Raw genomic sequence first — 27059 nt, forward strand, 5'->3', positions numbered from 1 at the left:
CAGTGTGTATGTTTGGAAGGCCCAACATGTAAAAGTCCCATTGTGGTGGTAGCACAATTTGTTTGATGTATTATTGTGTAGCAGACCGTTAATGTACCGTTGAAAAAACTGAACCAGATGAAATGAAGTTAGTGTAACCAAAAAGCATGTTGAATATTGAGCATTAATAAGGCGCTGATACTCAGCGGTGATTCGTGCTCGCTTCGGCAGCACATACACTAAAATTGGAACGATACAGAGAAGATTAGCATGGCCCCTGCGCAAGGATGACACGCAAATTCGTGAAGCGTTCCATATTTTACACTTTCAAAACATTTCACCTTTTGCAGCACATCCACAATTTACCCTGTTTCAAAAACCATCATCACACAATCCAACATCTTTATTCAGCTCCTCCTTTACCTGATTCAATTCAACCTTTTCATTCCACAGATTTATCGAACGTCCAACTTTCTCACTTTGAAATCGGTTACTTGAGATATTTAAAACATTAATTATTTGATACTTATTGATTGACAAAACAGCAAAATATCACAGATGCTGCAAATCTAGAATCAAAACACAAAAGGCTGATAAAACTCAGCAAAGACAAGTCGGCGTGTCGGGAATTCGTTGGGAGAGAAAAGCTCCTGGACAACAACGCTGTGGAACAAATCACCAGCAGAGCGTTGTGCTTCGAACAGCACATTCAAATGGATTGACTCCAGTTCAGGAAAGGGTGTAATGTTTGCTGGGAAAGCGAAAATGGGTGTTCATAATGTGCTGGAAGATGTGGAATAAGATTTGGAGAATGGGAGTTGCGTTTGAATCCAAGAAAATAATAAAAGAATAGGAGTTTAACTGAAATAGAAACCGAAGATACTGGAAAATCTGAACTGGTCTGTCAGAATCTGTGGTGAGTGAAGTCGATTGGAGTTTGCTTCTTCAGAGCAGTTTAACTGAATTGGAAGAGGGGATGAGAGTTTCTCTGTGACAGGTTCAGGGGTACAGTGTGACTGTGAAGTGATCCAGGACATGTGAATTGACTTTGTGAGTTGTGTGTGTGTGGGATTAAATATAGCTGTGCGATTGAATGGTTACTTTCAGTTAAATGCTGGTCGGATACAAATCCAAATTGTAAATTTAGCTCAGATTTTGTTTAGTACTTTTAAAAGATTTACTTCTTTGAATGATCAAAATGCTTTAAGTCATCTAGTCGACATGATTAATTACAAGGTAAAAGTCCACAGATTAACTGGGACTATTGTCCCAGATGTATTGAAAAGATTATTGGATGAGCAATGTGCTTCAATACTGGTTGATTATGCGGATCATGTCTCCAGCTAAGTAACAAAGTGTGTATCAATCTCTTGTTTTCATGTGTGAGGGCTGTTGTTGAGCTTTTCGCTTTCTATAGGGCTGCGTTCCCTTTCGTGAAGCTGTTGCTATATTTCAGAAAGTCAGTTCTGCTGGCAGCTATGAGATGACCGACATGCAGAATTCTTTGCTGATTCTTGCACCCATGTGCACGCCTCTTGAGTGTGGTTGTAGCTTTGATGACTGACATTGGACAAGACATAGTTGGTAAACGACAAGGTGGTTTCAGCCAAGAGCACTCGTGTGCTAGGTACCCTGGAAATGTTTGACGGGATCCCTTGATGGCCTGTCTGGCTGCATCCTGATGCTGGATTGACTGAGATCACCAGCATGTTCGAAGAGGGAGCTGTGAGTTGGGGAAAGTTGGCGACCAGAATACTTTGCATGGACATGTGCTTTCCTGTCAGTTTGTATGTTTCTAAGGCCCAACATGTAAAAGTCCCATTGTGGTGGTAGCACAATTTGTTTGATGTATTATTGTGTAGCAGACCGTTAATGTACCGTTGAAAAAACTGAACCAGATGAAATGAAGTTAGTGTAACCAAAAAGCATGTTGAATATTGAGCATTAATAAGGCGCTGATACTCAGCGGTGATTCGTGCTCGCTTCGGCAGCACATACACTAAAATTGGAACGATACAGAGAAGATTAGCATGGCCCCTGCGCAAGGATGACACGCAAATTCGTGAAGCGTTCCATATTTTACACTTTCAAAACATTTCACCTTTTGCAGAACATTCACAATTTACCCTGTTTCAAAAACCATCATCACACAATCCAACATCTTTATTCAGCTCCTCCTTTACCTGATTCAATTCAACCTTTTCATTCCACAGATTTATCGAACGTCCAACTTTCTCACTTTGAAATCGGTTACTTGAGATATTTAAAACATTAATTATTTGATACTTATTGATTGACAAAACAGCAAAATATCACAGATGCTGCAAATCTAGAATCAAAACACAAAAGGCTGATAAAACTCAGCAAAGACAAGTCGGCGTGTCGGGAATTCGGTGGGAGAGAAAAGCTCCTGGACAACAACGCCGTGGAGCTAATCCCCAGCAGAGCGTTGTGCTTCGAACAGCACATTCAAATGGATTGACTCCAGTTCAGGAAAGGGTGTAATGTTTGCTGGGAAAGCGAAAATGGGTGTTCATAATGTGCTGGAAGATGTGGAATAAGATTTGGAGAATGGGAGTTGCGTTTGAATCCAAGAAAATAATAAAAGAATAGGAGTTTAACTGAAATAGAAACCGAAGATACTGGAAAATCTGAACTGGTCTGTCAGAATCTGTGGTGAGTGAAGTCGATTGGAGTTTGCTTCTTCAGAGCAGTTTAACTGAATTGGAAGAGGGGATGAGAGTTTCTCTGTGACAGGTTCAGGGGTACAGTGTGACTGTGAAGTGATCCAGGACATGTGAATTGACTTTGTGAGTTGTGTGTGTGTGGGATTAAATATAGCTGTGCGATTGAATGGTTACTTTCAGTTAAATGCTGGTCGGATACAAATCCAAATTGTAAATTTAGCTCAGATTTTGTTTAGTACTTTTAAAAGATTTACTTCTTTGAATGATCAAAATGCTTTAAGTCATCTAGTCGACATGATTAATTACAAGGTAAAAGTCCACAGATTAACTGGGACTATTGTCCCAGATGTATTGAAAAGATTATTGGATGAGCAATGTGCTTCAATACTGGTTGATTATGCGGATCATGTCTCCAGCTAAGTAACAAAGTGTGTATCAATCTCTTGTTTTCATGTGTGAGGGCTGTTGTTGAGCTTTTCGCTTTCTATAGGGCTGCGTTCCCTTTCGTGAAGCTGTTGCTATATTTCAGAAAGTCAGTTCTGCTGGCAGCTATGAGATGACCGACATGCAGAATTCTTTGCTGATTCTTGCACCCATGTGCACGCCTCTTGAGTGTGGCTGTAGCTTTGATGACTGACATTGGACAAGACATAGTTGGTAAACGACAAGGTGGTTTCAGCCAAGAGCACTCGTGTGCTAGGTACCCTGGAAATGTTTGACGGGATCCCTTGATGGCCTGTCTGGCTGCATCCTGATGCTGGATTGACTGAGATCACCAGCATGTTCGAAGAGGGAGCTGTGAGTTGGGGAAAGTTGGCGACCAGAATACTTTGCATGGACATGTGCTTTCCTGTCAGTTTGTATGTTTCTAAGGCCCAACATGTAAAAGTCCCATTGTGGTGGTAGCACAATTTGTTTGATGTATTATTGTGTAGCAGACCGTTAATGTACCGTTGAAAAAACTGAACCAGATGAAATGAAGTTAGTGTAACCAAAAAGCATGTTGAATATTGAGCATTAATAAGGCGCTGATACTCAGCGGTGATTCGTGCTCGCTTCGGCAGCACATACACTAAAATTGGAACGATACAGAGAAGATTAGCATGGCCCCTGCGCAAGGATGACACGCAAATTCGTGAAGCGTTCCATATTTTACACTTTCAAAACATTTCACCTTTTGCAGAACATTCACAATTTACCCTGTTTCAAAAACCATCATCACACAATCCAACATCTTTATTCAGCTCCTCCTTTACCTGATTCAATTCAACCTTTTCATTCCACAGATTTATCGAACGTCCAACTTTCTCACTTTGAAATCGGTTACTTGAGATATTTAAAACATTAATTATTTGATACTTATTGATTGACAAAACAGCAAAATATCACAGATGCTGCAAATCTAGAATCAAAACACAAAAGGCTGATAAAACTCAGCAAAGACAAGTCGGCGTGTCGGGAATTCGGTGGGAGAGAAAAGCTCCTGGACAACAACGCCGTGGAGCTAATCCCCAGCAGAGCGTTGTGCTTCGAACAGCACATTCAAATGGATTGACTCCAGTTCAGGAAAGGGTGTAATGTTTGCTGGGAAAGCGAAAATGGGTGTTCATAATGTGCTGGAAGATGTGGAATAAGATTTGGAGAATGGGAGTTGCGTTTGAATCCAAGAAAATAATAAAAGAATAGGAGTTTAACTGAAATAGAAACCGAAGATACTGGAAAATCTGAACTGGTCTGTCAGAATCTGTGGTGAGTGAAGTCGATTGGAGTTTGCTTCTTCAGAGCAGTTTAACTGAATTGGAAGAGGGGATGAGAGTTTCTCTGTGACAGGTTCAGGGGTACAGTGTGACTGTGAAGTGATCCAGGACATGTGAATTGACTTTGTGAGTTGTGTGTGTGTGGGATTAAATATAGCTGTGCGATTGAATGGTTACTTTCAGTTAAATGCTGGTCGGATACAAATCCAAATTGTAAATTTAGCTCAGATTGTTGTTTAGTACTTTTAAAAGATTTACTTCTTTGAATGATCAAAATGCTTTAAGTCATCTAGTCGACATGATTAATTACAAGGTAAAAGTCCACAGATTAACTGGGACTATTGTCCCAGATGTATTGAAAAGATTATTGGATGAGCAATGTGCTTCAATACTGGTTGATTATGCGGATCATGTCTCCAGCTAAGTAACAAAGTGTGTATCAATCTCTTGTTTTCATGTGTGAGGGCTGTTGTTGAGCTTTTCGCTTTCTATAGGGCTGCGTTCCCTTTCGTGAAGCTGTTGCTATATTTCAGAAAGTCAGTTCTGCTGGCAGCTATGAGATGACCGACATGCAGAATTCTTTGCAGATTCTTGCACCCATGTGCACGCCTCTTGAGTAGGGCAGCAGCTTTGATGACTGACATTGGAAAAGACATAGTTGGTAAACGACAAGGTGGTTTCAGCCAAGAGCACTCGTGTGCTAAGTACCCTGGAAATGTTTGACGGGATCCCTTGATGGCCTGTCTGGCTGCATCCTGATGCTGGATGGATTGACTTCACCAACATGTTCGAAGAGGGAGCTGTGAGGTGGGGAAAGTAGGCGACCAGAATACTTTGCATGGACATGTGCTTTCCTGTCAGTGTGTATGTTTGGAAGGCCCAACATGTAAAAGTCCCATTGTGGTGGTAGCACAATTTGTTTGATGTATTATTGTGTAGCAGAACGTTAATGTACCGTTGAAAAAAATCTTAACCAGAGGAAATGAAGTTAGTGTAACCAAAAAGCATGTTGAATATTGAGCATTAATAAGGCGCTGATACTCAGCAGTGATTCGTGCTCGCTTCGGCAGCACATACACTAAAATTGGAACGATACAGAGAAGATTAGCATGGCCCCTGCGCAAGGATGACACGCAAATTCGTGAAGCGTTCCATATTTTACACTTTCAAAACATCTCACCTTTTGCAGCACATCCACAATTTACCCTGTTTCAAAAACCATCATCACACAATCCAACATCTTTATTCAGCTCCTCCTTTACCTGATTCAGTTCAACCTTTTCATTCCACAGATTTGTCGAACGTCCAGATTTCTCACTTTGAAATCGGGTACTTGAGATATTTAAAACATTAATTATTTGATACTTATTGAATGACAAAAGAGCAAAATATCACAGATGCTGCAAATCTAGAACCAAAACACAAAAGGCTGATAAAACTCAGCAAAGACAAGTCGGCGTGTCGGGAATTCGGTGGGAGAGAAAAGCTCCTGGACAACAACGCTGTGGTACAAATCACCAGTAGAGAGTTGTGCTGGGAACAGCACATTCAAATGGATTGACTCCAGTTCAGGAAAGGGTGTAATGTTTGCCGGAATAGCGAAAATGGGTGTTCATAATGTGCTGGAAAATGTGGAATAAGATTTGGAGAATGGGAGTTGCGTTTTAATTCAAGAAAATAATAAATGAATACGAGTTTAAGTGAAATAGAAACCGAAAATACTGGAAAATCTGAACTGGTCTGTCAGAATCTGTGGTGAGAGAAGTCGATTGGAGTTTGCTTCTTCAGAGCAGTTTAACTGAATTGGAAGTGGAGATGAGAGTTTCTCTGTGACAGGTTCAGGGGTACAGTGTGCCTGTGAAGTGATCCAGGAAATGTGAATTGACTTTGTGAGTTGTGTGTGTGTGGGATTAAATATAGCTGTTCGACTGAATGGGTACTTTCTGTTAAATGCTGGTCGGATACATTTCCAAAATGTAACTTTAGCTCAGATTTTGTTTAGTACTTTTAAAAGATTTGCTTCTTTGAATGATCAAAATGCTTAAAGTCATCTAGTCGACATGATTAATTACAATGTAAAAGTCCACCGATTAACTGGGACTATTGTCCCAGATGCATTGAAAAGATCATTGGATGAGCACTTTGCTTCAATACTGGTTGGTTATGCGGAACATGCCTCCAGCTAAGTAACAAAGTGTGTATCAATCTCTTGTTTTCATGTGTGAGGGCTGTTGTTGAGCTTTTCGCTTTCTATAGGGCTGCGTTCCCTTTCGTGAAGCTGTTGCTATATTTCAGAAAGTCAGTTCTGCTGGCAGCTATGAGATGACCGACATGCAGAATTCTTTGCTGATTCTTGCACCCATGTGCACGCCTCTTGAGTGTGGCTGTAGCTTTGATGACTGACATTGGACAAGACATAGTTGGTAAACGACAAGGTGGTTTCAGCCAAGAGCACTCGTGTGCTAGGTACCCTGGAAATGTTTGACGGGATCCCTTGATGGCCTGTCTGGCTGCATCCTGATGCTGGATGGATTGACTGAGATCACCAGCATGTTCGAAGAGGGAGCTGTGAGTTGGGGAAAGTTGGCGACCAGAATACTTTGCATGGACATGTGCTTTCCTGTCAGTTTGTATGTTTCTAAGGCCCAACATGTAAAAGTCCCATTGTGGTGGTAGCACAATTTGTTTGATGTATTATTGTGTAGCAGACCGTTAATGTACCGTTGAAAAAACTTAACCAGATGAAATGAAGTTAGTGTAACCAAAAAGCATGTTGAATATTGAGCATTAATAAGGCGCTGATACTCAGCGGAGATTCGTGCTCGCTTCGGCAGCACATACACTAAAATTGGAACGATACAGAGAAGATTAGCATGGCCCCTGCGCAACGATGACACGCAAATTCGTGAAGCGTTCCATATTTTACACTTTCAAAACATTTCACCTTTTGCAGCACATTCACAATTTACCCTGTTTCAAAAACCATCATCACACAATCCAACATCTTTATTCAGCTCCTCCTTTACCTGATTCAATTCAACCTTTTCATTCCACAGATTTATCGAACGTCCAACTTTCTCACTTTGAAATCGGTTACTTGAGATATTTAAAACATTAATTATTTGATACTTATTGATTGACAAAACAGCAAAATATCACAGATGCTGCAAATCTAGAATCAAAACACAAAAGGCTGATAAAACTCAGCAAAGACAAGTCGGCGTGTCGGGAATTCGGTGGGAGAGAAAAGCTCCTGGACAACAACGCCGTGGAGCTAATCCCCAGCAGAGCGTTGTGCTTCGAACAGCACATTCAAATGGATTGACTCCAGTTCAGGAAAGGGTGTAATGTTTGCTGGGAAAGCGAAAATGGGTGTTCATAATGTGCTGGAAGATGTGGAATAAGATTTGGAGAATGGGAGTTGCGTTTGAATCCAAGAAAATAATAAAAGAATAGGAGTTTAACTGAAATAGAAACCGAAAATACTGGAAAATCTGAACTGGTCTGTCAGAATCTGTGGTGAGAGAAGTCGATTGGAGTTTGCTTCTTCAGAGCAGTTTAACTGAATTGGAAGTGGAGATGAGAGTTTCTCTGTGACAGGTTCAGGGGTACAGTGTGCCTGTGAAGTGATCCAGGAAATGTGAATTGACTTTGTGAGTTGTGTGTGTGTGGGATTAAATATAGCTGTTCGACTGAATGGGTACTTTCTGTTAAATGCTGGTCGGATACATTTCCAAAATGTAACTTTAGCTCAGATTTTGTTTAGTACTTTTAAAAGATTTGCTTCTTTGAATGATCAAAATGCTTTAAGTCATCTAGTCGACATGATTAATTACAATGTAAAAGTCCACCGATTAACTGGGACTATTGTCCCAGATGCATTGAAAAGATCATTGGATGAGCACTTTGCTTCAATACTGGTTGGTTATGCGGAACATGCCTCCAGCTAAGTAACAAAGTGTGTATCAATCTCTTGTTTTCATGTGTGAGGGCTGTTGTTGAGCTTTTCGCTTTCTATAGGGCTGCGTTCCCTTTCGTGAAGCTGTTGCTATATTTCAGAAAGTCAGTTCTGCTGGCAGCTATGAGATGACCGACATGCAGAATTCTTTGCTGATTCTTGCACCCATGTGCACGCCTCTTGAGTGTGGCTGTAGCTTTGATGACTGACATTGGACAAGACATAGTTGGTAAACGACAAGGTGGTTTCAGCCAAGAGCACTCGTGTGCTAGGTACCCTGGAAATGTTTGACGGGATCCCTTGATGGCCTGTCTGGCTGCATCCTGATGCTGGATGGATTGACTGAGATCACCAGCATGTTCGAAGAGGGAGCTGTGAGTTGGGGAAAGTTGGCGACCAGAATACTTTGCATGGACATGTGCTTTCCTGTCAGTTTGTATGTTTCTAAGGCCCAACATGTAAAAGTCCCATTGTGGTGGTAGCACAATTTGTTTGATGTATTATTGTGTAGCAGACCGTTAATGTACCGTTGAAAAAACTTAACCAGATGAAATGAAGTTAGTGTAACCAAAAAGCATGTTGAATATTGAGCATTAATAAGGCGCTGATACTCAGCGGAGATTCGTGCTCGCTTCGGCAGCACATACACTAAAATTGGAACGATACAGAGAAGATTAGCATGGCCCCTGCGCAAGGATGACACGCAAATTCGTGAAGCGTTCCATATTTTACACTTTCAAAACATTTCACCTTTTGCAGAACATTCACAATTTACCCTGTTTCAAAAACCATCATCACACAATCCAACATCTTTATTCAGCTCCTCCTTTACCTGATTCAATTCAACCTTTTCATTCCACAGATTTATCGAACGTCCAACTTTCTCACTTTGAAATCGGTTACTTGAGATATTTAAAACATTAATTATTTGATACTTATTGATTGACAAAACAGCAAAATATCACAGATGCTGCAAATCTAGAATCAAAACACAAAAGGCTGATAAAACTCAGCAAAGACAAGTCGGCGTGTCGGGAATTCGGTGGGAGAGAAAAGCTCCTGGACAACAACGCCGTGGAGCTAATCCCCAGCAGAGCGTTGTGCTTCGAACAGCACATTCAAATGGATTGACTCCAGTTCAGGAAAGGGTGTAATGTTTGCTGGGAAAGCGAAAATGGGTGTTCATAATGTGCTGGAAGATGTGGAATAAGATTTGGAGAATGGGAGTTGCGTTTGAATCCAAGAAAATAATAAAAGAATAGGAGTTTAACTGAAATAGAAACCGAAGATACTGGAAAATCTGAACTGGTCTGTCAGAATCTGTGGTGAGTGAAGTCGATTGGAGTTTGCTTCTTCAGAGCAGTTTAACTGAATTGGAAGAGGGGATGAGAGTTTCTCTGTGACAGGTTCAGGGGTACAGTGTGACTGTGAAGTGATCCAGGACATGTGAATTGACTTTGTGAGTTGTGTGTGTGTGGGATTAAATATAGCTGTGCGATTGAATGGTTACTTTCAGTTAAATGCTGGTCGGATACAAATCCAAATTGTAAATTTAGCTCAGATTGTTGTTTAGTACTTTTAAAAGATTTACTTCTTTGAATGATCAAAATGCTTTAAGTCATCTAGTCGACATGATTAATTACAAGGTAAAAGTCCACAGATTAACTGGGACTATTGTCCCAGATGTATTGAAAAGATTATTGGATGAGCAATGTGCTTCAATACTGGTTGATTATGCGGATCATGTCTCCAGCTAAGTAACAAAGTGTGTATCAATCTCTTGTTTTCATGTGTGAGGGCTGTTGTTGAGCTTTTCGCTTTCTATAGGGCTGCGTTCCCTTTCGTGAAGCTGTTGCTATATTTCAGAAAGTCAGTTCTGCTGGCAGCTATGAGATGACCGACATGCAGAATTCTTTGCAGATTCTTGCACCCATGTGCACGCCTCTTGAGTAGGGCAGCAGCTTTGATGACTGACATTGGAAAAGACATAGTTGGTAAACGACAAGGTGGTTTCAGCCAAGAGCACTCGTGTGCTAAGTACCCTGGAAATGTTTGACGGGATCCCTTGATGGCCTGTCTGGCTGCATCCTGATGCTGGATGGATTGACTTCACCAACATGTTCGAAGAGGGAGCTGTGAGGTGGGTAAAGTAGGCGACCAGAATACTTTGCATGGACATGTGCTTTCCTGTCAGTGTGTATGTTTGGAAGGCCCAACATGTAAAAGTCCCATTGTGGTGGTAGCACAATTTGTTTGATGTATTATTGTGTAGCAGAACGTTAATGTACCGTTGAAAAAAAAACTTAACCAGAGGAAATGAAGTCAGTGTAACCAAAAAGCATGTTGAATATTGGGCATTAAGAAGGCGCTGATACTCAGCCGTGATTCGTGCTCGCTTCGGCAGCACATACACTAAAATTGGAACGATACAGAGAAGATTAGCATGGCCCATGCGCAAGGATGACACGCAAATTCGAGAAGCGTTCCATATTTTACACTTTCAAAACATCTCACCTTTTGCAGCACATCCACAATTTACCCTGTTTCAAAAACCATCATCACACAATCCAACATCTTTATTCAGCTCCTCCTTTACCTGATTCAGTTCAACCTTTTCATTCCACAGATTTGTCGAACGTCCAGATTTCTCACTTTGAAATCGGGTACTTGAGATATTTAAAACATTAATTATTTGATACTTATTGAATGACAAAAGAGCAAAATATCACAGATGCTGCAAATCTAGAACCAAAACACAAAAGGCTGATAAAACTCAGCAAAGACAAGTCGGCGTGTCGGGAATTCGGTGGGAGAGAAAAGCTCCTGGACAACAAGGCTGTGGAGCAAATCCCCAGCAGAGCGTTGTGCTGGGAACAGCACATTCAAATGGATTGACTCAAGTTCAGGAAAGGGTGTAATGTTTGCCGGAATAGCGAAAATGGGTGTTCATAATGTGCTGGAAGATGTGGAATAAGATTTGGAGAATGGAAGTTGCGTTTTAATCCAAGAAAATAATAAAAGAATAGGAGTTTAAGTGAAATAGAAACCGAAAATACTGGAAAATCTGAACTGGTCTGTCAGAATCTGTGGTGAGAGAAGTCGATTGGAGTTTGCTTCTTCAGAGCAGTTTAACTGAATTGGAAGTGGAGATGAGAGTTTCTCTGTGACAGGTTCAGGGGTACAGTGTGCCTGTGAAGTGATCCAGGAAATGTGAATTGACTTTGTGAGTTGTGTGTGTGTGGGATTATATATAGCTGTTCGACTGAATGGGTACTTTCTGTTAAATGCTGGTCGGATACATTTCCAAAATGTAACTTTAGCTCAGATTTTGTTTAGTACTTTTAAAAGATTTACTTCTTTGAATGATCAAAATGCTTAAAGTCATCTAGTCGACATGATTAATTACAAGGTAAAAGTCCACCGATTAACTGGGACTACTGTCCCAGATGCATTGAAATGTTCATTGGATGAGCAATTTGCTTCAATACTGGTTGATTATGCGGATCATGTCTCCAGCTAAGTAACAAAGTGTGTATCAATCTCTTGTTTTCATGTGTGAGGGCTGTTGTTGAGCTTTTAGCTTTCTATAGGGCTGCGTTCCCTTTCGTGAAGCTGTTGCTATATTTCAGAAAGTCAGTTCTGCTAGCAGCTATGAGATGACCGACATGCAGAATTCTTTGCTGATTCTTGCACCCATGTGCACGCCTCTTGAGTAGGGCAGCAGCTTTGATGACTGACATTGGAAAAGACATAGTTGGTAAACGACAAGGTGGTTTCAGCCAAGAGCACCCGTGTGCTAAGTACCCTGGAAATGTTTGACGGGATCCCTTGATGGCCTGTCTGGCTGCATCCTGATGCTGGATGGATTGACTTCACCAACATGTTCGAAGAGGGAGCTGTGAGGTGGGTAAAGTAGGCGAGCAGAATGTTTTGCATGGACATGTGCTTTACTGTCAGTGTGTATGTTTGGAAGGCCCAACATGTAAAAGTCCCATTGTGGTGGTAGCACAATTTGTTTGATGTATTATTCCGTAGCAGAACGTTAATGTACCGTTGAACAAAATCTTAACCAGAGGAAATGAAGTTAGTGTAACCAAAAAGCATGTTGAATATTGAGCATTAATAAGGCGCTGATACTCAGCGGTGATTCGTGCTCGCTTCGGCAGCACATACACTAAAATTGGAACGATACAGAGAAGATTAGCATGGCCCCTGCGCAAGGATGACACGCAAATTCGTGAAGCGTTCCATATTTTACACTTTCAAAACATCTCACCTTTTGCAGCACATCCACAATTTACCCTGTTTCAAAAACCATCATCACACAATCCAACATCTTTATTCAGCTCCTCCTTTACCTGATTCAGTTCAACCTTTTCATTCCACAGATTTGTCGAACGTCCAGATTTCTCACTTTGAAATCGGGTACTTGAGATATTTAAAACATTAATTATTTGATACTTATTGAATGACAAAAGAGCAAAATATCACAGATGCTGCAAATCTAGAACCAAAACACAAAAGGCTGATAAAACTCAGCAAAGACAAGTCGGCGTGTCGGGAATTCGGTGGGAGAGAAAAGCTCCTGGACAACAACGCTGTGGAACAAATCACCAGTAGAGAGTTGTGCTGGGAACAGCACATTCAAATGGAGTGACTCCAGTTCAGGAAAGGGTGTAATGTTTGCCGGAATAGCGAAAATGGGTGTTCATAATGTGCTGGAAAATGTGGAATAAGATTTGGAGAATGGGAGTTGCGTTTTAATTCAAGAAAATAATAAATGAATACGAGTTTAAGTGAAATAGAAACCGAAAATACTGGAAAATCTGAACTGGTCTGTCAGAATCTGTGGTGAGAGAAGTCGATTGGAGTTTGCTTCTTCAGAGCAGTTTAACTGAATTGGAAGTGGAGATGAGAGTTTCTCTGTGACAGGTTCAGGGGTACAGTGTGCCTGTGAAGTGATCCAGGAAATGTGAATTGACTTTGTGAGTTGTGTGTGTGTGGGATTAAATATAGCTGTTCGACTGAATGGGTACTTTCTGTTAAATGCTGGTCGGATACATTTCCAAAATGTAACTTTAGCTCAGATTTTGTTTAGTACTTTTAAAAGATTTGCTTCTTTGAATGATCAAAATGCTTAAAGTCATCTAGTCGACATGATTAATTACAATGTAAAAGTCCACCGATTAACTGGGACTATTGTCCCAGATGCATTGAAAAGATCATTGGATGAGCACTTTGCTTCAATACTGGTTGGTTATGCGGAACATGCCTCCAGCTAAGTAACAAAGTGTGTATCAATCTCTTGTTTTCATGTGTGAGGGCTGTTGTTGAGCTTTTCGCTTTCTATAGGGCTGCGTTCCCTTTCGTGAAGCTGTTGCTATATTTCAGAAAGTCAGTTCTGCTGGCAGCTATGAGATGACCGACATGCAGAATTCTTTGCTGATTCTTGCACCCATGTGCACGCCTCTTGAGTGTGGCTGTAGCTTTGATGACTGACATTGGACAAGACATAGTTGGTAAACGACAAGGTGGTTTCAGCCAAGAGCACTCGTGTGCTAGGTACCCTGGAAATGTTTGACGGGATCCCTTGATGGCCTGTCTGGCTGCATCCTGATGCTGGATGGATTGACTGAGATCACCAGCATGTTCGAAGAGGGAGCTGTGAGTTGGGGAAAGTTGGCGACCAGAATACTTTGCATGGACATGTGCTTTCCTGTCAGTTTGTATGTTTCTAAGGCCCAACATGTAAAAGTCCCATTGTGGTGGTAGCACAATTTGTTTGATGTATTATTGTGTAGCAGACCGTTAATGTACCGTTGAAAAAACTGAACCAGATGAAATGAAGTTAGTGTAACCAAAAAGCATGTTGAATATTGAGCATTAATAAGGCGCTGATACTCAGCGGAGATTCGTGCTCGCTTCGGCAGCACATACACTAAAATTGGAACGATACAGAGAAGATTAGCATGGCCCCTGCGCAAGGATGACACGCAAATTCGTGAAGCGTTCCATATTTTACACTTTCAAAACATTTCACCTTTTGCAGAACATTCACAATTTACCCTGTTTCAAAAACCATCATCACACAATCCAACATCTTTATTCAGCTCCTCCTTTACCTGATTCAATTCAACCTTTTCATTCCACAGATTTATCGAACGTCCAACTTTCTCACTTTGAAATCGGTTACTTGAGATATTTAAAACATTAATTATTTGATACTTATTGATTGACAAAACAGCAAAATATCACAGATGCTGCAAATCTAGAATCAAAACACAAAAGGCTGATAAAACTCAGCAAAGACAAGTCGGCGTGTCGGGAATTCGGTGGGAGAGAAAAGCTCCTGGACAACAACGCCGTGGAGCTAATCCCCAGCAGAGCGTTGTGCTTCGAACAGCACATTCAAATGGATTGACTCCAGTTCAGGAAAGGGTGTAATGTTTGCTGGGAAAGCGAAAATGGGTGTTCATAATGTGCTGGAAGATGTGGAATAAGATTTGGAGAATGGGAGTTGCGTTTGAATCCAAGAAAATAATAAAAGAATAGGAGTTTAACTGAAATAGAAACCGAAGATACTGGAAAATCTGAACTGGTCTGTCAGAATCTGTGGTGAGTGAAGTCGATTGGAGTTTGCTTCTTCAGAGCAGTTTAACTGAATTGGAAGAGGGGATGAGAGTTTCTCTGTGACAGGTTCAGGGGTACAGTGTGACTGTGAAGTGATCCAGGACATGTGAATTGACTTTGTGAGTTGTGTGTGTGTGGGATTAAATATAGCTGTGCGATTGAATGGTTACTTTCAGTTAAATGCTGGTCGGATACAAATCCAAATTGTAAATTTAGCTCAGATTGTTGTTTAGTACTTTTAAAAGATTTACTTCTTTGAATGATCAAAATGCTTAAAGTCATCTAGTCGACATGATTAATTACAAGGTAAAAGTCCACAGATTAACTGGGACTATTGTCCCAGATGTATTGAAAAGATTATTGGATGAGCAATGTGCTTCAATACTGGTTGATTATGCGGATCATGTCTCCAGCTAAGTAACAAAGTGTGTATCAATCTCTTGTTTTCATGTGTGAGGGCTGTTGTTGAGCTTTTCGCTTTCTATAGGGCTGCGTTCCCTTTCGTGAAGCTGTTGCTATATTTCAGAAAGTCAGTTCTGCTGGCAGCTATGAGATGACCGACATGCAGAATTCTTTGCAGATTCTTGCACCCATGTGCACGCCTCTTGAGTAGGGCAGCAGCTTTGATGACTGACATTGGAAAAGACATAGTTGGTAAACGACAAGGTGGTTTCAGCCAAGAGCACTCGTGTGCTAAGTACCCTGGAAATGTTTGACGGGATCCCTTGATGGCCTGTCTGGCTGCATCCTGATGCTGGATGGATTGACTTCACCAACATGTTCGAAGAGGGAGCTGTGAGGTGGGTAAAGTAGGCGACCAGAATACTTTGCATGGACATGTGCTTTCCTGTCAGTGTGTATGTTTGGAAGGCCCAACATGTAAAAGTCCCATTGTGGTGGTAGCACAATTTGTTTGATGTATTATTGTGTAGCAGAACGTTAATGTACCGTTGAAAAAAAAACTTAACCAGAGGAAATGAAGTCAGTGTAACCAAAAGGCATGTTGAATATTGGGCATTAAGAAGGCGCTGATACTCAGCCGTGATTCGTGCTCGCTTCGGCAGCACATACACTAAAATTGGAACGATACAGAGAAGATTAGCATGGCCCATGCGCAAGGATGACACGCAAATTCGAGAAGCGTTCCATATTTTACACTTTCAAAACATCTCACCTTTTGCAGCACATCCACAATTTACCCTGTTTCAAAAACCATCATCACACAATCCATCATCTTTATTCAGCTCCTCCTTTACCTGATTCAGTTCAACCTTTTCATTCCACAGATTTGTCGAACGTCCAGATTTCTCACTTTGAAATCGGGTACTTGAGATATTTAAAACATTAATTATTTGATACTTATTGAATGACAAAAGAGCAAAATATCACAGATGCTGCAAATCTAGAACCAAAACACAAAAGGCTGATAAAACTCAGCAAAGACAAGTCGGCGTGTCGGGAATTCGGTGGGAGAGAAAAGCTCCTGGACAACAAGGCTGTGGAGCAAATCCCCAGCAGAGCGTTGTGCTGGGAACAGCACATTCAAATGGATTGACTCAAGTTCAGGAAAGGGTGTAATGTTTGCCGGAATAGCGAAAATGGGTGTTCATAATGTGCTGGAAGATGTGGAATAAGATTTGGAGAATGGAAGTTGCGTTTTAATCCAAGAAAATAATAAAAGAATAGGAGTTTAAGTGAAATAGAAACCGAAAATACTGGAAAATCTGAACTGGTCTGTCAGAATCTGTGGTGAGAGAAGTCGATTGGAGTTTGCTTCTTCAGAGCAGTTTAACTGAATTGGAAGTGGAGATGAGAGTTTCTCTGTGACAGGTTCAGGGGTACAGTGTGCCTGTGAAGTGATCCAGGAAATGTGAATTGACTTTGTGAGTTGTGTGTGTGTGGGATTAAATATAGCTGTTCGACTGAATGGGTACTTTCTGTTAAATGCTGGTCGGATACATTTCCAAAATGTAACTTTAGCTCAGATTTTGTTTAGTACTTTTAAAAGATTTACTTCTTTGAATGATCAAAATGCTTAAAGTCATCTAGTCGACATGATTAATTACAAGGTAAAAGTCCACCGATTAACTGGGACTACTGTCCCAGATGCATTGAAATGTTCATTGGATGAGCAATTTGCTTCAATACTGGTTGATTATGCGGATCATGTCTCCAGCTAAGTAACAAAGTGTGTATCAATCTCTTGTTTTCATGTGTGAGGGCTGTTGTTGAGCTTTTAGCTTTCTATAGGGCTGCGTTCCCTTTCGTGAAGCTGTTGCTATATTTCAGAAAGTCAGTTCTGCTAGCAGCTATGAGATGACCGACATGCAGAATTCTTTGCTGATTCTTGCACCCATGTGCACGCCTCTTGAGTGTGGCTGTAGCTTTGATGACTGACATTGGACAAGACATAGTTGGTAAACGACAAGGTGGTTTCAGCCAAGAGCACTCGTGTGCTAGGTACCCTGGAAATGTTTGACGGGATCCCTTGATGGCCTGTCTGGCTGCATCCTGATGCTGGATGGATTGACTGAGATCACCAGCATGTTCGAAGAGGGAGCTGTGAGTTGGGGAAAGTTGGCGACCAGAATACTTTGCATGGACATGTGCTTTCCTGTCAGTTTGTATGTTTCTAAGGCCCAACATGTAAAAGTCCCATTGTGGTGGTAGCACAATTTGTTTGATGTATTATTGTGTAGCAGACCGTTAATGTACCGTTGAAAAAACTGAACCAGATGAAATGAAGTTAGTGTAACCAAAAAGCATGTTGAATATTGAGCATTAATAAGGCGCTGATACTCAGCGGAGATTCGTGCTCGCTTCGGCAGCACATACACTAAAATTGGAACGATACAGAGAAGATTAGCATGGCCCCTGCGCAAGGATGACACGCAAATTCGTGAAGCGTTCCATATTTTACACTTTCAAAACATTTCACCTTTTGCAGCACATCCACAATTTACCCTGTTTCAAAAACCATCATCACACAATCCAACATCTTTATTCAGCTCCTCCTTTACCTGATTCAATTCAACCTTTTCATTCCACAGATTTATCGAACGTCCAACTTTCTCACTTTGAAATCGGTTACTTGAGATATTTAAAACATTAATTATTTGATACTTATTGATTGACAAAACAGCAAAATATCACAGATGCTGCAAATCTAGAATCAAAACACAAAAGGCTGATAAAACTCAGCAAAGACAAGTCGGCGTGTCGGGAATTCGGTGGGAGAGAAAAGCTCCTGGACAACAACGCTGTGGAACAAATCACCAGCCGAGCGTTGTGCTTCGAACAGCACATTCAAATGGATTGACTCCAGTTCAGGAAAGGGTGTAATGTTTGCTGGGAAAGCGAAAATGGGTGTTCATAATGTGCTGGAAGATGTGGAATAAGATTTGGAGAATGGGAGTTGCGTTTGAATCCAAGAAAATAATAAAAGAATAGGAGTTTAACTGAAATAGAAACCGAAGATACTGGAAAATCTGAACTGGTCTGTCAGAATCTGTGGTGAGTGAAGTCGATTGGAGTTTGCTTCTTCAGAGCAGTTTAACTGAATTGGAAGAGGGGATGAGAGTTTCTCTGTGACAGGTTCAGGGGTACAGTGTGACTGTGAAGTGATCCAGGACATGTGAATTGACTTTGTGAGTTGTGTGTGTGTGGGATTAAATATAGCTGTGCGATTGAATGGTTACTTTCAGTTAAATGCTGGTCGGATACAAATCCAAATTGTAAATTTAGCTCAGATTGTTGTTTAGTACTTTTAAAAGATTTACTTCTTTGAATGATCAAAATGCTTAAAGTCATCTAGTCGACATGATTAATTACAAGGTAAAAGTCCACAGATTAACTGGGACTATTGTCCCAGATGTATTGAAAAGATTATTGGATGAGCAATGTGCTTCAATACTGGTTGATTATGCGGATCATGTCTCCAGCTAAGTAACAAAGTGTGTATCAATCTCTTGTTTTCATGTGTGAGGGCTGTTGTTGAGCTTTTCGCTTTCTATAGGGCTGCGTTCCCTTTCGTGAAGCTGTTGCTATATTTCAGAAAGTCAGTTCTGCTGGCAGCTATGAGATGACCGACATGCAGAATTCTTTGCTGATTCTTGCACCCATGTGCACGCCTCTTGAGTGTGGCTGTAGCTTTGATGACTGACATTGGACAAGACATAGTTGGTAAACGACAAGGTGGTTTCAGCCAAGAGCACTCGTGTGCTAGGTACCCTGGAAATGTTTGACGGGATCCCTTGATGGCCTGTCTGGCTGCATCCTGATGCTGGATGGATTGACTGAGATCACCAGCATGTTCGAAGAGGGAGCTGTGAGTTGGGGAAAGTTGGCGACCAGAATACTTTGCATGGACATGTGCTTTCCTGTCAGTTTGTATGTTTCTAAGGCCCAACATGTAAAAGTCCCATTGTGGTGGTAGCACAATTTGTTTGATGTATTATTGTGTAGCAGACCGTTAATGTACCGTTGAAAAAACTTAACCAGATGAAATGAAGTTAGTGTAACCAAAAAGCATGTTGAATATTGAGCATTAATAAGGCGCTGATACTCAGCGGAGATTCGTGCTCGCTTCGGCAGCACATACACTAAAATTGGAACGATACAGAGAAGATTAGCATGGCCCCTGCGCAAGGATGACACGCAAATTCGTGAAGCGTTCCATATTTTACACTTTCAAAACATTTCACCTTTTGCAGAACATTCACAATTTACCCTGTTTCAAAAACCATCATCACACAATCCAACATCTTTATTCAGCTCCTCCTTTACCTGATTCAATTCAACCTTTTCATTCCACAGATTTATCGAACGTCCAACTTTCTCACTTTGAAATCGGTTACTTGAGATATTTAAAACATTAATTATTTGATACTTATTGATTGACAAAACAGCAAAATATCACAGATGCTGCAAATCTAGAATCAAAACACAAAAGGCTGATAAAACTCAGCAAAGACAAGTCGGCGTGTCGGGAATTCGGTGGGAGAGAAAAGCTCCTGGACAACAACGCCGTGGAGCTAATCCCCAGCAGAGCGTTGTGCTTCGAACAGCACATTCAAATGGATTGACTCCAGTTCAGGAAAGGGTGTAATGTTTGCTGGGAAAGCGAAAATGGGTGTTCATAATGTGCTGGAAGATGTGGAATAAGATTTGGAGAATGGGAGTTGCGTTTGAATCCAAGAAAATAATAAAAGAATAGGAGTTTAACTGAAATAGAAACCGAAGATACTGGAAAATCTGAACTGGTCTGTCAGAATCTGTGGTGAGTGAAGTCGATTGGAGTTTGCTTCTTCAGAGCAGTTTAACTGAATTGGAAGAGGGGATGAGAGTTTCTCTGTGACAGGTTCAGGGGTACAGTGTGACTGTGAAGTGATCCAGGACATGTGAATTGACTTTGTGAGTTGTGTGTGTGTGGGATTAAATATAGCTGTGCGATTGAATGGTTACTTTCAGTTAAATGCTGGTCGGATACAAATCCAAATTGTAAATTTAGCTCAGATTGTTGTTTAGTACTTTTAAAAGATTTACTTCTTTGAATGATCAAAATGCTTTAAGTCATCTAGTCGACATGATTAATTACAAGGTAAAAGTCCACAGATTAACTGGGACTATTGTCCCAGATGTATTGAAAAGATTATTGGATGAGCAATGTGCTTCAATACTGGTTGATTATGCGGATCATGTCTCCAGCTAAGTAACAAAGTGTGTATCAATCTCTTGTTTTCATGTGTGAGGGCTGTTGTTGAGCTTTTCGCTTTCTATAGGGCTGCGTTCCCTTTCGTGAAGCTGTTGCTATATTTCAGAAAGTCAGTTCTGCTGGCAGCTATGAGATGACCGACATGCAGAATTCTTTGCAGATTCTTGCACCCATGTGCACGCCTCTTGAGTAGGGCAGCAGCTTTGATGACTGACATTGGAAAAGACATAGTTGGTAAACGACAAGGTGGTTTCAGCCAAGAGCACTCGTGTGCTAAGTACCCTGGAAATGTTTGACGGGATCCCTTGATGGCCTGTCTGGCTGCATCCTGATGCTGGATGGATTGACTTCACCAACATATTCGAAGAGGGAGCTGTGAGGTGGGTAAAGTAGGCGACCAGAATACTTTGCATGGACATGTGCTTTCCTGTCAGTGTGTATGTTTGGAAGGCCCAACATGTAAAAGTCCCATTGTGGTGGTAGCACAATTTGTTTGATGTATTATTGTGTAGCAGAACGTTAATGTACCGTTGAAAAAAAAACTTAACCAGAGGAAATGAAGTCAGTGTAACCAAAAGGCATGTTGAATATTGGGCATTAAGAAGGCGCTGATACTCAGCCGTGATTCGTGCTCGCTTCGGCAGCACATACACTAAAATTGGAACGATACAGAGAAGATTAGCATGGCCCATGCGCAAGGATGACACGCAAATTCGAGAAGCGTTCCATATTTTACACTTTCAAAACATCTCACCTTTTGCAGCACATCCACAATTTACCCTGTTTCAAAAACCATCATCACACAATCCATCATCTTTATTCAGCTCCTCCTTTACCTGATTCAGTTCAACCTTTTCATTCCACAGATTTGTCGAACGTCCAGATTTCTCACTTTGAAATCGGGTACTTGAGATATTTAAAACATTAATTATTTGATACTTATTGAATGACAAAAGAGCAAAATATCACAGATGCTGCAAATCTAGAACCAAAACACAAAAGGCTGATAAAACTCAGCAAAGACAAGTCGGCGTGTCGGGAATTCGGTGGGAGAGAAAAGCTCCTGGACAACAAGGCTGTGGAGCAAATCCCCAGCAGAGCGTTGTGCTGGGAACAGCACATTCAAATGGATTGACTCAAGTTCAGGAAAGGGTGTAATGTTTGCCGGAATAGCGAAAATGGGTGTTCATAATGTGCTGGAAGATGTGGAATAAGATTTGGAGAATGGAAGTTGCGTTTTAATCCAAGAAAATAATAAAAGAATAGGAGTTTAAGTGAAATAGAAACCGAAAATACTGGAAAATCTGAACTGGTCTGTCAGAATCTGTGGTGAGAGAAGTCGATTGGAGTTTGCTTCTTCAGAGCAGTTTAACTGAATTGGAAGTGGAGATGAGAGTTTCTCTGTGACAGGTTCAGGGGTACAGTGTGCCTGTGAAGTGATCCAGGAAATGTGAATTGACTTTGTGAGTTGTGTGTGTGTGGGATTAAATATAGCTGTTCGACTGAATGGGTACTTTCTGTTAAATGCTGGTCGGATACATTTCCAAAATGTAACTTTAGCTCAGATTTTGTTTAGTACTTTTAAAAGATTTACTTCTTTGAATGATCAAAATGCTTAAAGTCATCTAGTCGACATGATTAATTACAAGGTAAAAGTCCACCGATTAACTGGGACTACTGTCCCAGATGCATTGAAATGTTCATTGGATGAGCAATTTGCTTCAATACTGGTTGATTATGCGGATCATGTCTCCAGCTAAGTAACAAAGTGTGTATCAATCTCTTGTTTTCATGTGTGAGGGCTGTTGTTGAGCTTTTAGCTTTCTATAGGGCTGCGTTCCCTTTCGTGAAGCTGTTGCTATATTTCAGAAAGTCAGTTCTGCTAGCAGCTATGAGATGACCGACATGCAGAATTCTTTGCTGATTCTTGCACCCATGTGCACGCCTCTTGAGTGTGGCTGTAGCTTTGATGACTGACATTGGACAAGACATAGTTGGTAAACGACAAGGTGGTTTCAGCCAAGAGCACTCGTGTGCTAGGTACCCTGGAAATGTTTGACGGGATCCCTTGATGGCCTGTCTGGCTGCATCCTGATGCTGGATGGATTGACTGAGATCACCAGCATGTTCGAAGAGGGAGCTGTGAGTTGGGGAAAGTTGGCGACCAGAATACTTTGCATGGACATGTGCTTTCCTGTCAGTTTGTATGTTTCTAAGGCCCAACATGTAAAAGTCCCATTGTGGTGGTACCACAATTTGTTTGATGTATTATTGTGTAGCAGACCGTTAATGTACCGTTGAAAAAACTGAACCAGATGAAATGAAGTTAGTGTAACCAAAAAGCATGTTGAATATTGAGCATTAATAAGGCGCTGATACTCAGCGATGATTCGTGCTCGCTTCGGCAGCACATACACTAAAATTGGAACGATACAGAGAAGATTAGCATGGCCCCTGCGCAAGGATGACACGCAAATTCGTGAAGCGTTCCATATTTTACACTTTCAAAACATTTCACCTTTTGCAGCACATCCACAATTTACCCTGTTTCAAAAACCATCATCACACAATCCAACATCTTTATTCAGCTCCTCCTTTACCTGATTCAATTCAACCTTTTCATTCCACAGATTTATCGAACGTCCAACTTTCTCACTTTGAAATCGGTTACTTGAGATATTTAAAACATTAATTATTTGATACTTATTGATTGACAAAACAGCAAAATATCACAGATGCTGCAAATCTAGAATCAAAACACAAAAGGCTGATAAAACTCAGCAAAGACAAGTCGGCGTGTCGGGAATTCGGTGGGAGAGAAAAGCTCCTGGACAACAACGCTGTGGAACAAATCCCCAGCAGAGCGTTGTGCTTCGAACAGCACATTCAAATGGATTGACTCCAGTTCAGGAAAGGGTGTAATGTTTGCTGGGAAAGCGAAAATGGGTGTTCATAATGTGCTGGAAGATGTGGAATAAGATTTGGAGAATGGGAGTTGCGTTTGAATCCAAGAAAATAATAAAAGAATAGGAGTTTAACTGAAATAGAAACCGAAGATACTGGAAAATCTGAACTGGTCTGTCAGAATCTGTGGTGAGTGAAGTCGATTGGAGTTTGCTTCTTCAGAGCAGTTTAACTGAATTGGAAGAGGGGATGAGAGTTTCTCTGTGACAGGTTCAGGGGTACAGTGTGACTGTGAAGTGATCCAGGACATGTGAATTGACTTTGTGAGTTGTGTGTGTGTGGGATTAAATATAGCTGTGCGATTGAATGGTTACTTTCAGTTAAATGCTGGTCGGATACAAATCCAAATTGTAAATTTAGCTCAGATTGTTGTTTAGTACTTTTAAAAGATTTACTTCTTTGAATGATCAAAATGCTTAAAGTCATCTAGTCGACATGATTAATTACAAGGTAAAAGTCCACAGATTAACTGGGACTATTGTCCCAGATGTATTGAAAAGATTATTGGATGAACAATGTGCTTCAATACTGGTTGATTATGCGGATCATGTCTCCAGCTAAGTAACAAAGTGTGTATCAATCTCTTGTTTTCATGTGTGAGGGCTGTTGTTGAGCTTTTCGCTTTCTATAGGGCTGCGTTCCCTTTCGTGAAGCTGTTGCTATATTTCAGAAAGTCAGTTCTGCTGGCAGCTATGAGATGACCGACATGCAGAATTCTTTGCTGATTCTTGCACCCATGTGCACGCCTCTTGAGTGTGGCTGTAGCTTTGATGACTGACATTGGACAAGACATAGTTGGTAAACGACAAGGTGGTTTCAACCAAGAGCACTCGTGTGCTAGGTACCCTGGAAATGTTTGACGGGATCCCTTGATGGCCTGTCTGGCTGCATCCTGATGCTGGATGGATTGACTGAGATCACCAGCATGTTCGAAGAGGGAGCTGTGAGTTGGGGAAAGTTGGCGACCAGAATACTTTGCATGGACATGTGCTTTCCTGTCAGTTTGTATGTTTCTAAGGCCCAACATGTAAAAGTCCCATTGTGGTGGTAGCACAATTTGTTTGATGTATTATTGTGTAGCAGACCGTTAATGTACCGTTGAAAAAACTTAACCAGATGAAATGAAGTTAGTGTAACCAAAAAGCATGTTGAATATTGAGCATTAATAAGGCGCTGATACTCAGCGGAGATTCGTGCTCGCTTCGGCAGCACATACACTAAAATTGGAACGATACAGAGAAGATTAGCATGGCCCCTGCGCAAGGATGACACGCAAATTCGTGAAGCGTTCCATATTTTACACTTTCAAAACATTTCACCTTTTGCAGAACATTCACAATTTACCCTGTTTCAAAAACCATCATCACACAATCCAACATCTTTATTCAGCTCCTCCTTTACCTGATTCAATTCAACCTTTTCATTCCACAGATTTATCGAACGTCCAACTTTCTCACTTTGAAATCGGTTACTTGAGATATTTAAAACATTAATTATTTGATACTTATTGACTGACAAAACAGCAAAATATCACAGATGCTGCAAATCTAGAATCAAAACACAAAAGGCTGATAAAACTCAGCAAAGACAAGTCGGCGTGTCGGGAATTCGGTGGGAGAGAAAAGCTCCTGGACAACAACGCCGTGGAGCTAATCCCCAGCAGAGCGTTGTGCTTCGAACAGCACATTCAAATGGATTGACTCCAGTTCAGGAAAGGGTGTAATGTTTGCTGGGAAAGCGAAAATGGGTGTTCATAATGTGCTGGAAGATGTGGAATAAGATTTGGAGAATGGGAGTTGCGTTTGAATCCAAGAAAATAATAAAAGAATAGGAGTTTAACTGAAATAGAAACCGAAGATACTGGAAAATCTGAACTGGTCTGTCAGAATCTGTGGTGAGTGAAGTCGATTGGAGTTTGCTTCTTCAGAGCAGTTTAACTGAATTGGAAGAGGGGATGAGAGTTTCTCTGTGACAGGTTCAGGGGTACAGTGTGACTGTGAAGTGATCCAGGACATGTGAATTGACTTTGTGAGTTGTGTGTGTGTGGGATTAAATATAGCTGTGCGATTGAATGGTTACTTTCAGTTAAATGCTGGTCGGATACAAATCCAAATTGTAAATTTAGCTCAGATTGTTGTTTAGTACTTTTAAAAGATTTACTTCTTTGAATGATCAAAATGCTTAAAGTCATCTAGTCGACATGATTAATTACAAGGTAAAAGTCCACAGATTAACTGGGACTATTGTCCCAGATGTATTGAAAAGATTATTGGATGAGCAATGTGCTTCAATACTGGTTGATTATGCGGATCATGTCTCCAGCTAAGTAACAAAGTGTGTATCAATCTCTTGTTTTCATGTGTGAGGGCTGTTGTTGAGCTTTTCGCTTTCTATAGGGCTGCGTTCCCTTTCGTGAAGCTGTTGCTATATTTCAGAAAGTCAGTTCTGCTGGCAGCTATGAGATGACCGACATGCAGAATTCTTTGCAGATTCTTGCACCCATGTGCACGCCTCTTGAGTAGGGCAGCAGCTTTGATGACTGACATTGGAAAAGACATAGTTGGTAAACGACAAGGTGGTTTCAGCCAAGAGCACTCGTGTGCTAAGTACCCTGGAAATGTTTGACGGGATCCCTTGATGGCCTGTCTGGCTGCATCCTGATGCTGGATGGATTGACTTCACCAACATGTTCGAAGAGGGAGCTGTGAGGTGGGTAAAGTAGGCGACCAGAATACTTTGCATGGACATGTGCTTTCCTGTCAGTGTGTATGTTTGGAAGGCCCAACATGTAAAAGTCCCATTGTGGTGGTAGCACAATTTGTTTGATGTATTATTGTGTAGCAGAACGTTAATGTACCGTTGAAAAAAAAACTTAACCAGAGGAAATGAAGTCAGTGTAACCAAAAAGCATGTTGAATATTGGGCATTAAGAAGGCGCTGATACTCAGCCGTGATTCGTGCTCGCTTCGGCAGCACATACACTAAAATTGGAACGATACAGAGAAGATTAGCATGGCCCATGCGCAAGGATGACACGCAAATTCGAGAAGCGTTCCATATTTTACACTTTCAAAACATCTCACCTTTTGCAGCACATCCACAATTTACCCTGTTTCAAAAACCATCATCACACAATCCAACATCTTTATTCAGCTCCTCCTTTACCTGATTCAGTTCAACCTTTTCATTCCACAGATTTGTCGAACGTCCAGATTTCTCACTTTGAAATCGGGTACTTGAGATATTTAAAACATTAATTATTTGATACTTATTGAATGGCAAAAGAGCAAAATATCACAGATGCTGCAAATCTAGAACCAAAACACAAAAGGCTGATAAAACTCAGCAAAGACAAGTCGGCGTGTCGGGAA

General features: G+C 41.0%; 1 protein-coding gene and 16 non-coding genes across 17 annotated transcripts in view; all 17 read left to right on the forward strand.

Annotated features, from left to right (window-relative positions):
* Positions 1 to 27059, forward strand: part of LOC144687635 (synergin gamma-like) — a 450053-nt gene that overhangs the window by 138631 nt on the left and 284363 nt on the right. The gene's annotated exons all lie outside the window — the stretch shown is intronic.
* Positions 195 to 301, forward strand: LOC144688192 (U6 spliceosomal RNA). The gene has a single exon (XR_013578384.1). It is a non-coding gene; the product is annotated as a U6 spliceosomal RNA (small nuclear RNA).
* On the forward strand, positions 1955 to 2061 carry LOC144688193 (U6 spliceosomal RNA). The gene has a single exon (XR_013578386.1). It is a non-coding gene; the product is annotated as a U6 spliceosomal RNA (small nuclear RNA).
* LOC144688194 (U6 spliceosomal RNA) lies at positions 3715 to 3821 on the forward strand. The gene has a single exon (XR_013578387.1). It is a non-coding gene; the product is annotated as a U6 spliceosomal RNA (small nuclear RNA).
* LOC144688072 (U6 spliceosomal RNA) lies at positions 5478 to 5584 on the forward strand. The gene has a single exon (XR_013578281.1). It is a non-coding gene; the product is annotated as a U6 spliceosomal RNA (small nuclear RNA).
* LOC144688143 (U6 spliceosomal RNA) lies at positions 7242 to 7348 on the forward strand. Its single transcript, XR_013578349.1, has one exon. It is a non-coding gene; the product is annotated as a U6 spliceosomal RNA (small nuclear RNA).
* LOC144688073 (U6 spliceosomal RNA) lies at positions 9006 to 9112 on the forward strand. The gene has a single exon (XR_013578282.1). It is a non-coding gene; the product is annotated as a U6 spliceosomal RNA (small nuclear RNA).
* Positions 10770 to 10876, forward strand: LOC144688114 (U6 spliceosomal RNA). Its single transcript, XR_013578322.1, has one exon. It is a non-coding gene; the product is annotated as a U6 spliceosomal RNA (small nuclear RNA).
* On the forward strand, positions 12532 to 12638 carry LOC144688195 (U6 spliceosomal RNA). The gene has a single exon (XR_013578388.1). It is a non-coding gene; the product is annotated as a U6 spliceosomal RNA (small nuclear RNA).
* On the forward strand, positions 14296 to 14402 carry LOC144688074 (U6 spliceosomal RNA). Its single transcript, XR_013578283.1, has one exon. It is a non-coding gene; the product is annotated as a U6 spliceosomal RNA (small nuclear RNA).
* On the forward strand, positions 16060 to 16166 carry LOC144688115 (U6 spliceosomal RNA). Its single transcript, XR_013578323.1, has one exon. It is a non-coding gene; the product is annotated as a U6 spliceosomal RNA (small nuclear RNA).
* On the forward strand, positions 17824 to 17930 carry LOC144688075 (U6 spliceosomal RNA). The gene has a single exon (XR_013578284.1). It is a non-coding gene; the product is annotated as a U6 spliceosomal RNA (small nuclear RNA).
* On the forward strand, positions 19589 to 19695 carry LOC144688076 (U6 spliceosomal RNA). Its single transcript, XR_013578285.1, has one exon. It is a non-coding gene; the product is annotated as a U6 spliceosomal RNA (small nuclear RNA).
* Positions 21353 to 21459, forward strand: LOC144688116 (U6 spliceosomal RNA). The gene has a single exon (XR_013578324.1). It is a non-coding gene; the product is annotated as a U6 spliceosomal RNA (small nuclear RNA).
* Positions 23117 to 23223, forward strand: LOC144688077 (U6 spliceosomal RNA). The gene has a single exon (XR_013578286.1). It is a non-coding gene; the product is annotated as a U6 spliceosomal RNA (small nuclear RNA).
* Positions 24882 to 24988, forward strand: LOC144688078 (U6 spliceosomal RNA). Its single transcript, XR_013578287.1, has one exon. It is a non-coding gene; the product is annotated as a U6 spliceosomal RNA (small nuclear RNA).
* LOC144688117 (U6 spliceosomal RNA) lies at positions 26646 to 26752 on the forward strand. The gene has a single exon (XR_013578325.1). It is a non-coding gene; the product is annotated as a U6 spliceosomal RNA (small nuclear RNA).

Source organism: Cetorhinus maximus, chromosome 12 (genome assembly GCF_964194155.1).
Source record: "Cetorhinus maximus chromosome 12, sCetMax3.hap1.1, whole genome shotgun sequence".
NCBI lineage: Eukaryota > Metazoa > Chordata > Chondrichthyes > Lamniformes > Cetorhinidae > Cetorhinus > Cetorhinus maximus.